The 18361-nt window shown below is 37.6% G+C and overlaps 1 long non-coding RNA gene across 2 annotated transcripts in view; it reads right to left on the reverse strand.

The window, feature by feature from the left end:
- Nucleotides 1-235: 235 nt before the first annotated feature.
- The window catches only part of LOC122796622, a 189695-nt gene continuing 171569 nt past the window's right edge, over nucleotides 236-18361 (reverse strand). Inside the window, exons 3-4 of one of the 2 annotated variants that reach the window (XR_006363999.1) lie at nucleotides 377-965; nucleotides 236-290 (exon numbers count right to left, since the gene is read on the reverse strand). This is a non-coding gene — a long non-coding RNA (uncharacterized LOC122796622). Of the gene's footprint in view, nucleotides 291-376; nucleotides 966-18361 lie in introns of those variants that run through there. The other variant, XR_006363998.1, reaches the window with a different exon arrangement.

An 18361-nucleotide genomic window follows, 5' to 3' on the forward strand; every position in this document is an offset into this window, starting at 1 on the left:
TTACCTCTGAATTTGTGCTATTATCCAGAAGGTGTTCCTGTGGGTTTGGAGATAATTGTGTAGAGGTGCAAGGGTTTTATCCCTGTATAACCTGTAGTATAATGTCACTGTCTCACTTCCTGCACAGTTACTAACATGTTGTGTGGTGTGAGATCTTGGTGACTGTGTGCCACTTTCCTCAGGCTGTCTCATAACTATATTTGTGTTATCATCACTATCATCAACCATTCTGCTGTTGATATCTTTTAAATTTATTGGTATTGTGGAATTGTTTAATTCTGCTGTTGAACCTGTAAGGAATAAATTGAATACATTACTACTCAGATAGTGGATTGCAGTGCTGTATGCTGTGTAATGAGATGTTGGAGACACTTACCATGCACACTGTTTTCAATGTTATGTGCAGAAGTTGAGGGTTCACCTGTTAATAATAATTGTCATGTGTTACATGTAATCATTTCATTTCAGCATTTATTTCTGTATGTAAATATGTTACTATTGTCAAACCAGCCTTCATGAGGAAATGCCTGTTGATACTGCAGACTTCAGACTAATAGCTACTGTCCACTCCACCTCTGATTATGCCAGTGCCATCATTGTCTGTTTCATTATAATTCCAAAGAATGGACAGGAGGTATTCCTCATCAGGTGTTAAAGGAATTAGTGTTTGAAGCCCCACAGTAGTGTTAGGGCAATTGAATTCTGCCTTGCCTTTGCTCTGGCAAATCCTACCATATTATTGGCCCTGTTCTTGGCCTGTGTTAAAGTGCAGCTCCTTCCAGCAACAACATTAATATCGAAAACCACTTGATTCCAGCTGTTTGCCCTCTCAGCTTCTTTGGGTCCTCCTTTTATAAAACAGCATTTGCCATATGTCCTAGGCATTGACATGTGGATGCAGTTCTCCTCATGGCTAAAAGTGTCCTTTCTTGGTCTCGATCTTTGCTGCTGTATCATTCATTTACCTAAAACAACATACCAAAGTCATAAACTGAAATGTCTAGGCCTCGCATCAGTCAAACTACACAGTAATGAAAGCATGCCTGCTTTTATTACAAAGAAATAAAATACATGAGTCCGAAAACATGTGTAATGATACAACACCCATATTCCTATGCACATACTGCTAGTCCAAATTCAGACAGTTAAAGTTGGGTTGTAGTAACCTGCACAGCATCAACAGATTCATAGTAGTATTGTAAGCACTTAACATTACGCTGGCATATTATGCCACTGTAACAGACCGTTCCCTACCTCTTTCCTGTTTTACACTGGCATTTTTTCATTCATGAGTAACAATCACAAATTCCCCAGGAAAACAGTATGTATTTTCACTGGTGAAAATGCAGTACACACTTCTGTCTTTTCAAATTACATACATATATCCTATGCAGCAGAATCAATAAATATTGCAAAATGAATATCTTTCACATAACTATTATGACTAATTCCCCATACATTTCCAGTCTTACTGTCATCAATTTCCATTCATAAATGGCACTCATGTCATCAGTATTTACATGAATCATGCGCATTTGGCAATCAGATTAATAAATAACACACATGTAAACACTAATAGCTTATATCAATATGAACAGCTTCACAATAATTTTTAACATTTTAAAGCATTGTTTTCTTAATTGAATAAGTATGCCGTTTCCTAAGCCATTTGCTACCTATCTGAAGTGATCACAAGTCAATATAGTGGTCTTAAAGTTATTTGCATAAATTCAGAGCCATTTATGCATAGTGTATGCAAATTAGGCTTAGTTACGCTTATCCCTATGAATTGTAGTGATATGCGAGTTTGTAAGTGAACAAATCCAGATAAGTAGGCCTCAGATGACTGTGAACAAGCTGCTCACACTGGTGCTGAGCCAAACAGTTGCTGTGAATGGGCGAATAACCCTAATAACACTCAAATGTCTCTATGACTCCTTGGCTAACAAAAGAAACCAAACAAAAAATGTTGCATAGAAATAGAACCTGGGCCAAATGGCATAGTACTAAAAACCCAGCTGAACACCAAACCTTTAAACAACTTAGGAATGCAACAAAGAAACTTATATTCCTTGATAAAAGAAATTATTATTGTAAATTCCAACATACCCAACGCCAAAATCCTCACAAATTCTGGACAAGTATCAATAAATTACTACATCCAGGCAGTGGCGGCTGGTGACTTCAGATCAAAGGGGAGCTGCAGGAGACAGCTGAATGGGTGGGGTCAAGGGGGTGTGGCCAACTAGAAAGGGGAGGAGCTATGCTCAAAACCACAAAAACTAACTTTAATTAAATACGCTGCCCTGGGTGGCTAACCATCATTATGAGAGTCCAATCAAGACAAAAATAAGTGTAGAAGAATAAAAATATTTCAATGCATTGGCTGCATGACAGCTTACTTAATATCTAGATGGAAACAAAACGTTGTGAGGCATGAAAAAATAAATTACTTTTTAAATACATTACTGGAATGCCAGTCAAAATCAAGTACAAGAAAAACCAGAAGCACTCAACTCAAACCATTTCTCCATGCACTGCAGTTCTAATTATAATTTATATTCAGCTTTATTAAAGTACCAAGTAACATGCTGAAAGTAGAAATCTCTGTGATGCCCCCACTTGTAAAAATGTTTCTTCTCCAAAAAAGACCTGCTGCCTGACAACTATCTACTTGTTTCATGGGGAAAACATGTAAGTAAAAAATGAAAAGCAAACAAGAAACAAGCTCAAGATACATTGCTTAAAGGATTACTGTACAGGTTATGGACCACACATGATTGGCATTCTGTTTAGTTTACGGGTAAAGTCTGTAGAGATGACTGGAAGTCTCCAACAAGTGTAATGAGCTTTTTAAAATAATGGAAACCTGTCCTTTAATACCCAAGGTTTATACATTATCTAGTCAAGTATTCTCTGCATGGCAACAACAGAACGGCTTTCAATGTTGGCAATTCTTTAACAGTATGCTTATTAAAGCTTACTTGCATCTTACGATCTCAGACAAGCTTACCTTATGGTCATTAAAGCATTGCTACCTTAAACACAGAGCAACAGGCACTTTGAGTAATAAGCATAAATCAACAGTAGAAAAATATGACAGAAACCAGACCTTTCTGCAAAATCAAGGACAGATGAAAAGCCACTGTAGTACTTGTGTCTACCTTGGATGGGGGGGGGGGGACACACTGCACATTTACACTGCATAACTACTCCTTGCCTTGCTTGGGCACATCCAGAGTCACTACATGGTGGAGTGGGGTGCAACAAGTATGTCACAATTTGAAAGGTCTCTGGCTGACTGTGATGGCCCTGACACATGTGTCATACCTCTCAACCTCAGAGCAAGAAATCTGGACAAAGCCATACACAGAAGTGGGACAAATGCCCAAAAATAAGGACAATTTTTAAATATTGCTCTAATAAACTTAGAAAGATAATAGAATAGGTCTTGCATTAGTATGACTTTTCTGAAGGGTATAAAATCTGAAACTCAAATGTCTGTCATTATTTTCTAACTTCAGTCTTTACTGATTTGTCACTAATTTGCCAACAAACACAATTTTATGAAAAATGGACCAAATGTGATGCAAAAATATAAAATAGCCACACAATACAGCTGGGAACCTGTCAAAGAAGGGACACTTTAATATTAGTACTGCTAACTTGAGCAGCTGACAAAATAAAAGAATCTACATGCATTTCAAGTAATCTATAACTTTGATTATTACAGTTATTTCTTAATTGTAAACCCTCCATGTTTTCTTCCAAAATTGCTATTTTGCGGAGGGATCATTAGGGGGAAGAGCAACATTTTGAGCCAAAATTGGGGACAGTTGAGAGGTTGGCTATGCCTAATTCTATAAAGCAATTTATTTGCATGTACCTCTCAACCTGTTAATGCAGTAAATCTGAACAAGGCCAAATATATTAGGGGAACATATAATCAGTACTAAAAATTGCTCTTGTATAAATTGAGACAGTTGATAGAATAACAGTTCTTACTTTAGCATGCATTTTTCTGAAGGTTATGAAGTCTGAAACTCAGTGTATCATTATTTAGTGACTTAATTTCTAAATGATTTGCCAGAAAACTACAAATTTTATGAAGAGCAAACCAAAAATAAGAAGCAAAAATCTATTCATTCTTTGAAAATCTGGACAGTTGGGAGGTATAGTTCAGCTGGGCCTGTCTGAGTTTGCTGCCCTTCCCCCCTGACAAAATCATGGTTGAATGGAGCCTCTGCAGCCATTCCAATGAACCATTACTTGGCTATTTCACTCCATTTACCATAAACACTAATGTGCATACTGCTTTACTTCTATGATGAGTTGGACTTCATTTGAAAGTTTTATTTTGTATTTTACAGCACAAACACTAAGTCATCTACTAAATAAAGCAATGCAGTCTCACAATGAAAACTTAGCATTAAAACTTCTCTGCCCTTGAAACTCACATTCATTGAAATAGCATTGAAACCCACATTCAAAGAAAATACATTTTGCCAGTGGCAGATAAAGATTAATTTTGGGCTGTTTTCACATCATAGGCCCCTTGCATATGAAACATACATGTGCTCTTTGATACACCTTCCTCATTGTACTAAATTATATTCCTTGTACAATATATTACAGTTGCTAGAGGGCGTTTTATATTTGTTTTGAACATTTTTCCAGTAAGCAATGAAACAAAATGCATGCACCCATAATGACAAAACTGCCCAGTTCAGAACATTTATCATAAAAGTCTACTCAGACTTCCACAGTCCACCATTATCAGTAAATATGCACAATTCTACAGTCCACCATTATCAGTAAATATGCACAATTCTACAGTCCACCATTATCAGTAAATATGCACAATTCTACAGTCCATTATCAGTAAATATGCACTATCTCTGAAGAAGTAAAAGTCATCTAAATAATTCCACATTAAAGAAATCTGTAACTAATGAAGAGGTTGCTGCTAGCAAACACCTTTATATTTCATGGTTTCATCGAAAAATAAAGTGTCTGTTGCCCCTCAGGAATAAATTGCCTATATTACATTAAAAAATGATAAGCTAGTAATATTGCAAGAGGAAATGGATGGCAAACTGATAACAGACTCATAGTTAGTATCTTCACCAAGGAGAACATTCTCAGTACGGCAGCATCCATCCCTTGTAGGAGTAGAACCCACAAGCCTTCTGCATCAAAGGCAAGTACACAACCTGTTGTGCTATTAACAAGGCAAGCCAGCTTCACTTAAGCAACACTAAACTTCTGGTCCCCTGCAGCTCTCAGCTTCTTGTAAAATCTACTCAATACTCAACTTCGCAGCACAAAAAAAGTGGAAAAAGCCAAAATGTATTGGGGGAGGGGGTCAAAAGCCCAAAAACCAGGGACACAAACATTGCTTGTATAATCTTGGAAAGTTGCTAGAACCATACATTTTACTGCCAAGCTCCCTGTGCAAAACAGAGCAACATACCATTACGCCAAATCAGCTGCTTTGTAAAAGAGGAAGACTGAAACTTAAATGGCTATCATTTAGTGAATTCAGTTCTCACCATAGCTGTCAACCTCTTAGTACAAAACACCTGGACAAACCCAGTAATGAGGGAGTACAGCCCTCAAACATTCAGTGAATTCAGTTCTTGCCATAGCTGTCAACCTTAGCACAAAAAACGTTGACAAAGCCAATAATGGGGAAATACAGTCCTAAAAATAGGGACAAATTTCAAATATTCATCTTATAAACTTAGAAAATTGCTAGAATAAAAGGTTGTGTTACGGTTGTGTTACTATATATTTTCTGAAGAACATGAAGTCTGAAATTCAAATGCCTGTCAATTTTACTGCTGACAGAATAAAAACAATTTTCAGCAGAGACTCAGGGAGATATACTGCAGACACGTCTTTGTAAAATGACAAGGGCACCAGAGCAAATCCACACAAACACAGGGAGGAGATGCAGACTCCACACAGAAGGCACCCCAGCCGAAGAATCAAACCAGAAAACCTATAGCTGTGAGGCAACAATACTACCACTGCACCATCAAATATGCAAGGACTTAAACATTCAGAAACCTGAAGTCTGAAATTCAAATGTCTGTCAATTTTATTTAACATTTGTTAATCAGGACAGTCTGACTTGGAACAAAAAAAAAATTTCAGCAGAGGCCCAGGAAGAAATAATGCAGACATGTCTTTGTAACATAGGAGGACACAAAAGCAAACCCACACAAACACAGGGAGAATATAAAGACCCCACAGAGAAGGCACCCCAGCCAAGAAGCAAACCTGAGAACCTGCAGCTGTGAGGCAACAATGCTACAACTGCACTATCAAATATCAAGCATTGCAGCATTTACAAACCACAGATATTATGAGGAACAGATCAGATAAAACATGAGGCAAAAATCTACAGTTTTGTTTCCACAAATGGTGGTGGGTAGGGAATTCAGGTCTTTAACACCTGCTTACAAGGTACAGGGTTCATGCCTGAGGTATTCCCTACCACACACACACCTGTAGTAGCAAACCACAAAAACTAAATATACTGCACTGGGTGCCAAACAGTCGTCATGAGAGTCCAATCAAGACAAAATGAAGTGTAGAAGAATAAAAATATTTCAATGCATTGGCTGCATGACAGCTTAATATCTAGATGGAAACAAAAAGGTTGTGAGGCATGAAAAAATAAATTACTTTTTTTTTAAATACATTAATGGAATGCCAGTCAAAATCAAGTATAAGAAAAACAAGCAGCACTCAACTCAAACCACTTCTTGCACTGCAGTTCTAATTATAATGTATATTCAGCTTTATTAAAGTAACAAGTAACATGCTGAAAGTAGAAATCTTTGATGCCCCCACTTGTAAAAATGTTCCTTATCCAAAAAAGACCTGCTGCCTGACATCTACTTGTTTCATGGGGAAAACATGATCAAAGTAAAAAATGAAAAGCAAACAAGAAATAAGCTCAAGATACATTGCTTAAAAGGATTACTGTACTGGTTATGGACCACATGATTGGCATTCGGTTTACGGGTAAAGCCTGCAGAGATGACTGGAAGTCTCCAAGTGTAATGAGACTCTTAAAATAATGTAATTCTGTCCTTTATTACAAATACTGGCATATGCATTTCAATACCCAAGGCTTATACATTATCTATTTAAGTATTCTCTACATGGCAACAGAAAGGCTTTCAATGTTGACAATTCTTTAACAGTATGCTTATTAAAGCTTACTTGCATCTTGCAATCTCAGCCAAGCTTACCTGATGGTCATTAAAGTATTGCTACTTAAACACAGAGCAACAGGCACTTTGAGTAATAAGCATAAATCAACAGTACAAAAAATATGACAGAAACCAGACCATTCTGTAGAAATCAAGGACAGATGAAAAGCCACTAGTACTTGTGTCTACCTTGGATGGGTGGGATTCTCTGCACATTTACACTGCATATCTACTATTTGCCTTGCTTCGACACATCCAGAGTCACTACATGGGGGAGTGGGGTGTAACAAGTATGTCACAGTTTGAAATGTCTCTGGCTGACTTGTGATGGCCCTGACACATTTGTCATACCTCTCAACCACAGAGCAAGAAATCTGGACAAAGCCATACAAAGAAATGGGACAAAGGCCCAGAAATAAGGACAATTTTTAAAATATTGCTCTTATAAACTTAGAAAGCTAATAGAGGTCTTGCATTAGTATGAATTTTCTGAATGGTATGAAATCTGAAACTCAAATGTCTGTCACTATTTTCTAACTTCAGTCTTTAATTATTTGTCACTAATTTGCCAAAAAAACACAATTTTATGAAAAATGGACCAAAAATGTGATGTAAAAATATAAAATAGCAACACAATACAGCTGGGAACCTGTCAAAGAAGGGACACTTTAATATTAGTACTGCTAACTTGAGCAGCTGACAAAATAAAATAATCTACATGGATTTCTGAAATAAAAGTAATCTGATTATTACAGTTATTTCTTAATTATAAACCCTCCATGTTTTCTTCCAAAATTGCTATTTTTCGGAGGGATCATTAGGGGAAGAACAACATTTTGAGTCAAAATCAGGGACAGTTCAGAGGTTTGGCTATGCCTAATTCTATAAAGCAATTTATTTGCATGTACCTCTCAACCTGTTAATGCAATAAATCTTGGCAAGGCCAAATATATTGGGGGAACATATAAACAGTACTAAAAATTGCTCTTGTATAAACTGGGACATAAATCTGGACAAGGCCAAATATATTGGGGGGAACATATAAACTAAACTACTAAAAATTGCTCCTCTATAAACTGGGACAGTTGATAGAACAGGTCTTACTTTAGCATGCATTTTTCTGAAGGTTATAAAGTCTGAAACTAGGTGTGTCATTATTTAGTGACTTAATTCCTAAATGATTTGCCAGAAAACCACAAATTTTTATGAGGAACAAACCAAAAATAAGAAGCAAAAAATCTATTCATTCTTTGAAAATCTGGACAGTTGGGAGGTATAGTTCAGCTGGGGCTGTCTAAGTTTGCCACCCTTCCCCCTCTCAAAACCAAGGTCGAATGGAGCCTCCCTGCAGCCATTCCAATGATCCATTACTTTGCTGTTTCACTCCATTTACCATAAACACTAATGTGCATGCTGATTTACTTCTATGATGATTTGAACTTCATTTGAAAGTTTTATTTTTGCATTTTACAGCACAAACACTAAGACATCTGCTAAACAAACTTGGCATTAAACCTTCTCTGCCCTTGAAACTCACATTCATTGAAACATTAAAACCCACATTCAAAGAAAATACATTTTACCCATGGCAGATAAAAATTAATTCTGAGCTGTTTTCAAATCATAGGCCCCTTGCATATGAAACATACATGTGCTCTTTGATACACCTTCCTATTGCTTTGAATATTTTTCCAGTAAACAATGAAACAAAACTGTCCAATTCAGAACATTTCCATCATAAAAGTCTACTCAAACTTCTACAGTCCACTATTATCAGTAAATATGCACAATTCTACAGTCCACCATTATCAGTAAATATACACAATCTCTGAAGTAGTAAAAAAGTCATCTAAATAATTCCACGTTAAATAAATCTGTAATGAAGAGGTTGGTGCTAGCAATCACCTTTATATTTCATGGTTTCATCGAAAAATAAAGTGTCGGATGCCCCTGTGGAATAAATTGCCTAAATTACATTAAAAATAAGCTAGTAATATTGCAATAGGAAATGGATAGCAAACTGATAACAGGGTCATAGTTAGTATCTTAATTTTCAGTACGTCAGCATTCACCCCTTACGGGAGTAGAACCAGCAACCTTCTGCATCAAAAGCAAGTACACAACCTTTTGTGCTATTAGCAATGTGAGCTGACTTAGCATCATCAGCACTAAACTTCTCTTCCCCTGCAGCTCTCAGCTCCTTGTAAAATCTATTCAATACTCAACTGCATCTCAACTTCGCAGCACAAGAAGTCTGGAAAAAGCCAGATTTATTGGGGTGGGTCAAAAGGGCAAAAACCAGGGACATATTAAACATTGCTTGTATAATCTTGGAAAGCTGCTAGAATAAAATGCTGTGTTACCACCATACATTTTACTGCCAAGGTCCCTGTGCAAAAGAGTCAGAACAACATACCACTATGCCAAATCACCTGCTTTGTGAAAGAAAAATGCTGCGTTACCACCATACATTTTACTGCCAAGGTCCCTGTGCAAAACAGTCAACAGCAACATACCACTACGCCAAATCAGCTGCTTTGTGAAAGAGAGGAAGACTGAAACTTAAATGGCTAACATTTAATGAATTCAGTTCTCACCATAGCTGTCAACCTCTTAGCACAAAACACCTGGACAAACCCAGTAATGAGGGAATATGGCCCTCAAACATATTCAGTGAATTCAGTTCTTGCCATAGCTGTCAACCTTAGCACAAAAAACCTGGACAAAGCCACTAACAGGGTATTACAGTCCCAAAAATAAGGACAAATTTCAAATAGCTATCTTATAAACTTAAAAATTGCTATAATAAAAGGTTGTGTTACTATATATTTATTGCTAGAATAAAACATTGTTTTACCATGTATTTTCTGAAGAATATGAAGTCTGAAATTCAAATGCCTGTCAATTTTACTTCTGATGGAACAAAAACAATTTTCAGCAGAGGCCCAGGGAGAAATACTGTAGACACATGTCTTTGTAAAATTGCAGGACACCAGAGCAAATCCACACAAACACAGGGATAAGATGCAGACTCCACACAGAAGGCACCCCAGCCAAGAATCAAACCAGAAAACCTATAGCTGTGAGGCAACAATACTACCACTGTACCATCAAATATGTAAGGAACTAAACATTCAGAAACCTGAAGTCTGAAATTCAAATGCCTGTCAATTTTATTTAACATTTGTTAATCAGGACAGTCTGACTTGGAACAAAAAAAAACAATTCTCAGCAGAGGCCCAGGAAGAATAATGCAGACATGTCTTTGTAACATGGGAGGACACAAAAGCAAACCCACACAAACACAGGGAGAAGATAGAGACCCCCCCACAAAGAAGGCACCCCAGCCAAGAAGCAAACCTGAGAACCTGCAGCTGTGAGGCAACAATGCTACCACTGCACCATCAAATATCAAGTATTGCAACATTTATAAACCACAGATATTATGAGGAACAGTTCAGATCAAATATGAGGCAAACATCTGCAATTTTTTTACAAATGGTGGTGGGTAGGGAATTCAGGTCGTTAACACCTGCATACAAGGTACAGGGTTCAAGCCTGAGGTATTCCCTACCACACCACCATGAGCCTAACCACCAGTATATTGCACCAGGGGCATTCACACACACACACACACACACACACACACACACACACACACACACACACACACAATCCCTGTACACTTACTTGGTCCTGTAGTAAATCCCTGTCCCCAAACCACCATTACTTCCATAAATCCAGGTCCCTGTCCATAAAACGGTCAAAACTCCCGACAAGTGCAGCTGAAAACCCGTGCAAATCTGACCTTGCCCGTCGCGAGATCTTCCCCTGCAGCAAGCTCCAGTCCAGACCCGAGATCCTTCTCCTGACTGCTGACCTTGCAGTCCGACCCCAACGCGTTTCCCCAGCGAGTTCCCAGGCAGTCTATGCAGTTTAAAACTGCATAGACTTGTGGGAGCACTCCTGTTCATGTGTCTCAATCAGGACTGCTGCTGAGACAATCTGCGCATGCTCCATGCTCCAGACTGTCTCAGAAGCAGTCTGGACTAGTGCGCATGCGCGAAGTCCGGGTAATTTCAAAATATTTTTTTCTTTTTCTTTTTTTTATTTTGTTTAATTTGAAGTTGAGGGGGCTGCAGTCCGGCAGTCCAATAGCACGGGCCGCCCCTGCATCCAGGTAACTCTAAAACACCCACTCTTTCTAACCTCACTCAGAGCACACCTAACCAAATCGCTGATACTTTCAACAAATTTTTCTCAGACACTGTCACCTCTCTTGCTTCAACTTTATCTCCACAGTTCACGCCAACACCTTATAGCCTCAACAATAATCCCCCCTTTCAAACTGCAACCAGTTTCAACTGATCTTATCTTTACTCTTCTTACAAAACTCAAACCTTGTACCCCCTCAGCTGATCTCCTCCCAGCTGAATATCTACAAATTGCAGCCAAAGCAATTGCCCTTCCTGTCTCCATCTTAGTTAATCGAACCATAACTGAAGGCTTTATTCCAACCCTCTGGAAAGTCTCTCATATCATTCCTCTACACAAGGGTGGTAACTCTTTCGAGCTCGCTAACTTTCGACCCATAGCCTTACTTTCTCCATTAGCTAAAATCTTGGAAAGATGCATACATCAACTACTTGACCATCTTCTCAAAAACAACCTACTAGCAGACTGCCAACATGGTTTTAGACCCTATCACAGCACTACTACAGCACTCTTGTCATTCACAGACCATATTAATAAACATCGGAACAACAACCTGCTGTCCTCAGCACTATTCTTAGACCTCTCTAAGGCCTTTGATATGGTTAACCATTCCCTCTTACTAAACATCCTCAAATCATTTGCCTTGGACAGTCAAGCTATCCAGTGGTTTAAATCCTACTTAGAAAATAGACAACAAGCAGTTCTTTGGGATAATCAAATATCATCTCTTCTTCCCATCACAATTGGAGTGCCACAAGGCTCAATACTGGGACCTCTCCTCTTTTCTATTTTTATTAACAAACTAAATATGTCCCTTCCTCAATCCATATGTATACAATATGCCGATGACTCAACTCTGATATGTTCAGCATCCTCCCCAATTACGCTCCAGACAACTACACAAGAAGCCTTCACAGCAGCTGAAAACTGGTTCTATCAGCATGGCCTCTTACTAAATCCCAAAAAGACTAAATTATTACTTTTTACCCCATCACAGAAATCTTTGACATTTGCCTTCGATATAATGTCAAACAATGGCACAATAATATCCCCTGACTCAACTACCAAACTTTTAGGTGTCACAATAGACCATAATCTCAACTTCGATGCCCATATTAACTTAACCATCAAGTCAGTCAATAGAACACTTGGATCTCTCTACAGGCTCAAACCCTTCCTAACTACCTTAGCCAGAAGTACTTTAGCTCAAATACACTTGCTCTCTACCCTTCTTTATGCCTCACCTATTTTCACAAACTTATCAAAATCTAATTTCAATAAACTAGCAGTATCTTATAATAATATTACAAGATTTGCCACAGGAGCCCCTTTTAGAACCCATCATTGCTCTAATCTTAAACAACTAGGCTGGCTGGAACTACAAAATCAAATATGACTACAGCAACTTACCATCACCCACAAAATCTTCTATCAACCTTCTAACACCACAATACTTAGTACCCTTATTACTCCTTATAGAAATCTATCATCCTTGCGCTCCGCTACAAAGCTACTAGCAGCAACCTATAAATCCAACAACAAAGCTGGAGACTGTTTGTTCGCCAACTGTATTGGACCTATCTGGAACAAGCTTCCACTTGAACTCACCACTATTACTTCTCTATCCACTTTCAAGAAGCAGCTAAAAACTCTGCTTAAGTCTCAATGGCTCTGTCCTTGTACTAACCCTGACTAAACTATTATTCCCTCTACCCTTTTTCACCCCCCTCAAACCTTTTTCTAGGTTAGTATAGTATTTATGTTTGAACCTTCAAGAAGCAGCTAAAACCTGTGCTTAATTCTCATTAGCTCTGTCCTTTACAAACCTTGACTAAAATTTTCTATTTTCTCAACCTTTATATTCACCCTTAATTTAAAAAAAAAAAAATATATATATATATATATATATATATATATATATATATATATATATATATATATATATTTATATATATTTATGCTTCCTTATTTTCACTACTGTAAAGTATTTTTGCTAGTAATACTTATGAACTAGTTTTTTTCTCTGTAACACCTACTTTTGTATAATATTTCTTATTTGAATGTATAACAACACTTGATTTTACTAACCCATTTTTATTGTGGAGCTTTTTTCCCCAGGCCTCTACTGAAAATGGACATGTATCCAGCTAGACTAGCCCGGTCAACAAATGTAAAATAAATAAAATAAAATAATGACTAGAAGAGGGAAAATGGAGTCAGATATAATTCAGTCTGCATAATGATGTTGCATAATTCATGTCCATCTTGCATAATGTGACACACCTCATCATCTCATATTACTCAATAGCTTATATGACCTGATAATGACATCCACAGGACAATTTATTTATACAGTAAAGTAAAAAATTACTGATGCAATACTGAGAAAGGCATGCTTAAATAAATGATGAATGGGTGACCTTCAGGTTTATAATTCAAATGAAGATAACAACATTAGAGCACAGAAACTGAAACACAAATAAACAACTTAAAAAGTAATGTTTCTTAACTGAATTGTATTCACCATGTAAAGGAAATCTGAAACTATTCCTTAAAAATGTGACAAAGCTTTTTGATAAAACCAATCTTGCCAATAGTAGCAATTTCATATCCATTGCCCCTACATGGTAGTTATGTTTAGTTAAGGTTATGTCACACCCCAGAGGGTGTGATTCCAAATCTGTGAACCACAGACCTATACTTATATTCCTCAGTTTGGTACTTTGAAAGGCACGAGATCCAAGCTGATCTGACAAAGAGACTGAAATTATGCTCAACCTTTTTAAGGAGTTATACATGAATAAAACTGAATGATCTGTATGTGGTATTGAGTGAAAGAAAACTGGCATTTAGTAAGTGCTGGGTGAGCAGCTGTCATCCCTGACAGGGATCACCCACTCTAGCCTCCAGTGCCACAACAGACACGATGACCTAGAGAGGAGTAACTGGCTGATTGGGTAGTTGAATCTCAATATTTATGCTTTATCCCTTGTTTGGTCTCTTTTTTTATGTTTTTGAGGCAATAAATGGTTTATGCTATAGTCTGCTGGCTCTCGTGTTTTCTACTGCTATAAGGACTTTTTGGAGCCGTGCAGTTGTTGTTCTTCCAGGGGCTGCCTTATTTATGGATGATTTCCCTTCCTTCCTCTGCTGTTGGTCTGTGGCATACTGTGCATCAGGCACACTTATACCTGAAGAGGATTTATTATGGTTATACTACTAGTTGAAGCTCAATATTTACAGTTTATCCCTTGTTTTATCTCTTTTTTATGCGTTTGAGCTAATAAATGATTTATGCTACAGTTTGCTGGCTCTCATGTTTTCTACTGCTATAAGGACTTTTTGGAGCCGTGCAGTTGCCATACTTGCAGGGGCTGCCTTATCTATGGATGATTTCCCTTCCTTCCCCTGCTGTTGGTCTGTGGCATGCTGTGCATCAGGTACACTTATACCTGAAGAGGATTTATTATGGTCATACTACTAGTTGAAGCTCAATATTTACGGTTTATCCCTTGTTTTGTATCTTTTTTATGCTTTTGAGCTATTAAATGGTTTATGCTACAGTCTGCTGGCTCTCATGTTTTCTACTAAATTTATTGTGTCCATTTCTTATTTCTTCTTTTATACTCCATCTCTCTATTTTTTCTTGTTTTAATGATGCATTCCTTTGTCTTATTTACTTTCTCTCCAATTTCTGTTCAGTTTTCTACAGGTCCAGAAGCCTTAGGAGCAGCCCAACTGCATACCTCTCTGGTAAGAGAGTGTTTACCCTCTGCCCATCCAGGAACATCCTCACAGGGTCGGGGCAGTAGCACCGGTCCTGTAGAAACTCTGGCACATGACAGTCTGTCTAGTCTCAGACTCTGGGATTCAATTCTTGGCTGAAGATGTCCTAGAGCAGGTAGTGGAAAGACAGCTTCCAACAGTCCAGAATCCAGGTTCAATATTCATTGCTCCATTTGGCGATGACCACCAAGTCACCACAGGCCTATGCCCCTTCAACACTGGAGTCCTCCACTGCAAAACCATCAGGCAGTGGAAATGTTTGAGATCATGTGGACTTTGGGTTCCTGTTGAGTTCAAGACCTCTTCACCACCCTTCTTCCCTAATCCGCTCTTCTATAGCCTCTAACCTACTTCCTACCCAAACTACCCTCTTACATAAAAAATTTTGAAAAATTAGGGGGTAGTCTATTCCCCCACTAAAAATATTGTACACCACCTTATCCATATCCTCCAGAACACCCCTTGATGTGCTCATTCTGTATTTCCCTCCTTGTTATATCACCCCCTTTTCAATCTCTCCTATCTGCTCATTTTCCCTTTAAAGAAACCAACAGGGTGTCCAAATAAGGATAGTGCTATATAAAAAGTTAAAAAACTTAATGTATTTTTTTAACAGTTAATAATAAAAGCTGTATTGTGTGCCATTTGTCTTAAATCCATATATTGTGGTTACACATAGCTGTATTTGTTCATAATACCCCAAAAAGTCAGTAATTGAATGAGCACTTATGTTTTCATATAGTACTTTGCAAATAATTAAGGAGTAACTTCAGCTACATTATACATTTGATGCGTGTGCATTCTTTTAAAATGGCTTTGCATTTACTTATTTATTGTGAATAACTTGTGATTTCTGAATTAGCATATAGGCGTAGTGGCACCTTTCATGAACAGGCTATACGCAAGTGCAAACTTCGGGACTGTGAATGCTATCCTCAGGTTTTTGTTGTGGGAAGAACTGCATACAGTAGAGCCCAAATTGATTTTACTCTCAATAACTGTGTTCCTGGGCAGTGGAAGAAGGTTTGACACACAACAGTTTTACAATGCTTCCTTAAATATATATATATATATATATATATATATATATATATATATATATATTTTTTTTTTTTTTTCCCCCTGAGTAACAGCAATATTTTTATTTTTAACCAGTAAGCCAATGGGACTCAGTACCTCTTTTTAGATAAAATTCAGTAGCACTGTCTGATTATAGCAATAACCCACGCCTGGGTGTGGGTAATGCTATATTTACCCACGGTTGGTGTGGTTTGGGCAAAGCAAACAGAAACTTCATGGTAAAATTAGCATTCACAGAAGTGGAATGTGATTATTGCTGTAGTACGATGAGAAACTAATTACATGATCTTCTTAAATAATGTGACATGGATGCCTATCTGTTTAGTGACTGTTCTGACACACTAGGCATCCTAATGTACTGATATCTTGATACTTGTGATACCTGGATATGCAAGTTCAGAGCTGTGGGCAAAAGCAACAAAAGCCAAGAAAGCAAGATCTCTTTTTATTTTTGTTTTGCTATGTTAAATGAGTTTAACATAGCGAGACAGTTTTAAAATAAGCAACGGACACCTCCGTTCACTATTCACCATCCTGATAAATTTGATTTTTTTATTACTGCAGAAAACAAAACAAAATAAATAAGTGCATGCACAAAACACATGTATAGAAATGTACTGCTACTACTGCCAACAGACGTATTCATATGAACATTTGTATAAGATATACTTAACCTAGAGAGAAATAGTTCATCCACAACAACACATAAGTGGGTTTAGGATCTTGTCTGTAACTACAAACTGTGATAGTGGAATATGTAGTTTTTTTCAAAGATAATTGTGTTTTTGCACTTTCTTTGCTAAAGATGAGCTAATAAGTCGCATTTCAAATTTGAAATGAAATAAGGCTGTAGGGTTTTATGGTCTGCCAGCTGAGCTCTATAAATGCCTTCTTCCTCCTGATATTGATTTCCTCTCTAAGATGTGTAACCATTTTTTGAGCAGGGTTCTTGATCATTCTTATAGAAGTGATATTTTCATTCATCTACAATGAAAGGATCCACTTTCTCTTGGTAGTTATTGGTCCATATCTCTCTCTTGAATGTTGATTATAAACTTGTTATGATGGTACGGTCTTCTCCTTTAAAACCAGACTTCCTTAACCATAGCCATCCAGATCAGATCTGTTTTGTACAGATGTAGACTGCTCGGGACAGAATGCTTTCAGCAGCACAGCTGATGCAGGCAAATTATAGGCAATAGTAGCACTTGATGGGGAGAAAGCATGTAATTCTTTCAACTGGCCTTAGTTGTTCACAGATCTTGGATAGTTCAGCTTCCCAGCCTGTCTGATTCAAGCTCTGTATGTGATCTATATGGAGTTGTTCACAACAGTTAAGACAGACTCCTTTGTTTCAGCTTCTTTTACCACCATGCACACAGTCCAACAGAGCTTTCCCTTTGTTCCACTCCTATATGTCTTAGCTAATGAACTGCTGGCTGCATCTTTGCAGAATGTAGTAGGAGTTTAGGTTACTGATCATGTGGGGGATTTAGAGTTAGCCATCTTGCTGTTTTGTGGACAAATTGATTATTTTACTGTGGAATCATGCTATTACTATTCCTAAGATCCTGGCAACTCTGTAAGACTGGAGATAAGTATCTGGCTATAACATCAGTTAGGCTAAATCTGTCATTCTTATTGGCTATTTTGATTCCCCTGTTCCTTTTAGAACACAATATAACTTTATTTGGGACCCACAAAGTGTTAGATAAGTTGACATTCATCAACTCTATTGTTACTAGAAAACAAAATAAAGCTTTTATTCTGTCTATCCTACTAGCTCACTTAACTATCTTGTGTGGCTGGGACATATGACTGAGCTTAGTATCAGTCTCATGTAAATGGATCTATGCCAAAGCTTGTTTCCATTTTACAAGTCTCACCTTTTAATCTCTCTTTTAAACAGCTACAAAAATGAGATAGAGAGGTTTTAGCTTCCTTTAGGCACTTGCAGTAACCTCATTCAGGCCCATTTTTGCTCTGTTGTCTCAATGATACATGAGTTCTTCAGATACCCTTTCTGCTTAGTACCTGCTATCAAATGTGTATTG

Source organism: Protopterus annectens, chromosome 3.part0 (assembly GCF_019279795.1).
Source record: "Protopterus annectens isolate FY-2018-M chromosome 3.part0, PAN1.0, whole genome shotgun sequence".
In the NCBI taxonomy this organism is placed as follows: Eukaryota; Metazoa; Chordata; order Ceratodontiformes; family Protopteridae; genus Protopterus; species Protopterus annectens.